Source organism: Mustelus asterias, unplaced genomic scaffold (genome assembly GCF_964213995.1).
Source record: "Mustelus asterias unplaced genomic scaffold, sMusAst1.hap1.1 HAP1_SCAFFOLD_35, whole genome shotgun sequence".
Taxonomy (NCBI): Eukaryota; Metazoa; Chordata; class Chondrichthyes; order Carcharhiniformes; family Triakidae; genus Mustelus; species Mustelus asterias.
Window position 1 is genome coordinate 5,525,596 of NW_027590117.1, and position 2,964 is coordinate 5,528,559.

Here is a 2,964-nt window from a genome sequence, read left to right on the forward strand (position 1 = left end):
TGAAGCTGGCGTCTGCTTTGGAGCTTCTGAAACCACATGTTCTCATGCTGGCAAACTCCTGCCCAAAGCCGGTGTCCTGATTTGAATCGATTGCCAGCTCGAGTTTCTCATTTGGATGAAGAATATGGAATGGTGCTGGACTTTTCATCCCTCAAACCTGTGGAACTCTGAGTCTTACCTTCACCTTGGTCCGTGAACCTCAAAATAAGTGTTCAGTTTACCCTCAATCATTCAATGCGGAGACAGAGATTTAAATGTCATAACAATAAAGATGGAATTCAAATCAATTTAGGCAGAGATTTTACAGCTCGCCCCGTGTAGTCAGAATGGCCGAGCGGTCGAAGGCTGTTTCCTTCGCGAGGCACCATCCAAACCCAATACATCACCTGGCAGCACAAGGACAGCAGATGCAGAGAAAGAACAACCACCTCTAAATTTCAATTCGTGACGCACATCATCCTGACTTGAAAATATATCGCCGTTCCGATGATTCGCAATCCTTGAAATCCCTCCCAAAGGGGTTTTCTTTAATTCTGCGTGAAATTGAAGATGGCTAATGAGAAGAAACCAACATCGAAACCAGCTCCCAAGAAGGAAACGAAGAAAGTGATGAAGAAACCGGTAACAAAGGGCGGGAAGAAGCGGCGAAAGTCGAGGAAGGAGAGTTACTCCATCTGCATCTACAAAGTGATGAAGCAGGTTCACCCTGACACCGGCATCTCCTCCAAGGCCATGAGCATCATGAACTCGTTCATGAACCGTATGTTCGAACGCATCGCGGGTGAGTCTTCCCGCCTGGCCCATTACAACAAGCGCAGCACCATCAGCTCCCGGGCGAACCAGACCGCCGTGCGCCTGCTGCTGCCCGGGGAACTGGCCAAGCACGCCGTGTCGGAAGGGACAAAGGCGGTGACCAAGTACACCAGCTCCAAGTAAAACACCCCATGGATTGAAAACACCCCAAACACAACGGCTCTTTGAAGAGCCACCCACAATCTCTGTGAAAAAGCTGCGCCATCTTTTCCCGTATTAAGTTAATGAGAAATCTATTTCTGGAGAATAGGGATTTGTCCCGTTACAGAATGCTGTGAATGGGACTTCATACCCGCCCCTCACACACACTTTCACATTGATGGGACAATCAAACTGAACTGAGAGCGGATTATTAAACTCAGTCTGGGATTTGTGAGGGGCAATGAGGAGAAACACAATATTAGGAAGCCATTACTTAAATTTATTAATAACTATATTCAGAGCTTTAACAATTGGTGAATTAACTTCATAATACAATGATGTTTATTGATCTCGGGTGATCTCGGCGTTGCAGCCGGAACAGAAGAAAGGCGGGAATGAAGAGGTTCTTCTCGGGCTCATCTGTGTATTCCGCAGTTTTCACAGAGGACGGAATCAGCGAGATTTGTGCACACTCAGGACCCTGAGCCCATCGTAGCGACCCCTCCCCCCCCCCCCCCCACTCCCACTCCCCGCAGCTCCGATTCTCCGGACACAATGCTGCCGATTCAACCGGCAGGATATGGCGGGGATGCTCTCCACACTTCCGATTGTAATATTCCCAGCCGCTTTCAGGGGAGAGGATCAGAAATCAGCCTTTCCCTCTGTCCCTGTGAAGCCTGTGTGAAGGCGTTGGCTGGGAATCTCTGTTTCTGCTTTTCCAGTGAGCTGAGATTTGCTCCGTTTTAAATTGCTGAACGGGGTCTTATTTCCGCTGGTGACAGAAAAGAGATTCAGAAAATCAAACTGTTCCTAAAATAGCGCCAGGATTCTGTGAGGGAAAATACAATAAACAGATGATAAAGTGTGAGATTGAAAGTTTCCTGAACATTCAGGCGTTCGGTTATTTTCTATTTTTCCTGGCGGGCTTTCCCAAATTGAAAATGTAAACCAATCAAAACCTCCCATTTCTATTCCTGGCTCTCCGATTCGTTACGAACCTGATTGAAATGGCAGTGACGAATCAGAGCGAGAGTCTGGCTTCAACCTCGCAAACCGCTCACAATGATTATTAATCGAGATTAAACTGACGGAATGTGTATTTGAGTTGTGAAATGTACTTTGTTCGCGCAGACAAATAATTGAAGGAACCAGAATAAATGTGATATTTCGTCCACGGAAGTTAAAGGGAAGAGTGTCGCCAGCTCCTTGTCACACATTCCGCATATTGTCACTGACCGAGAAATAAACAGCTCATCAGTTCCACGTCTGAGACAGCAGAAATAATTCCAGAGGCGCATTTTCAATCACTGCTCTAACAGCAGGAAAGCCAGATGTCGTGTCCACATCACGCCAAGCGTTCGTACCTGGATGGCCGAGTGGTTAAGGCGTTGGACTTAAGATCCAATGGACATATGTCCTCGTGGGTTCGAACCCCACTCCTGGTAAATAGATTTTTTAACACGAAATTCACGACACTGCTTTATTTCTCCTCCATGAACGGTATGCTTTGTCGAACCAGCATGCAAGAAACTGGAATTTTCACAGCAGAATACTACATGAGACAATAAGAAATCAAAACAAACTCAGTACAACGAACAGGGGGATTCACCAATCCCAGTCCAAATTCTCATCCATTATCAGATCATCGCTGCGTCAATCCCACAATAGTGCAGCCTCAGCTCGAAATTAAATATCAGATAAAACTGACAGATGGTTTTCTGTTAAAAGTTACACAACCTTAATAATGTACTCTGAGATTCGAGTTAAATACCAGTCATATCACCAAATCAGGGGTTTAGAAGTGGTCGCAATAATCCCCACAGTCTGCCCTCACATACATTAGGTACACATTCAAATCTCAAATGCATTCTCAGATTCGGATATTCTGAAAGCTAGTATACAAACACAAATGCCAGTTGAAAACTTACCCTACTTATGAAACTAAAAGTTACAAAATCAATTTGATGGCTACGAACTGAACTATAAATTATAAACTAACGCTAAATCCTC

The 2,964-nt window shown here is 45.2% G+C and overlaps 1 non-coding gene and 1 pseudogene across 1 annotated transcript; both read left to right on the forward strand.

The window, feature by feature from the left end:
- Positions 1-549: 549 nt before the first annotated feature.
- Positions 550-936, forward strand: LOC144482344 (histone H2B pseudogene; annotated as a pseudogene).
- Positions 937-2,316: 1,380 nt separating this feature from the next.
- trnal-uaa (transfer RNA leucine (anticodon UAA)) lies at positions 2,317-2,399 on the forward strand. Its single transcript has one exon. It is a non-coding gene; the product is annotated as a tRNA-Leu (tRNA).
- Positions 2,400-2,964: the final 565 nt, after the last annotated feature.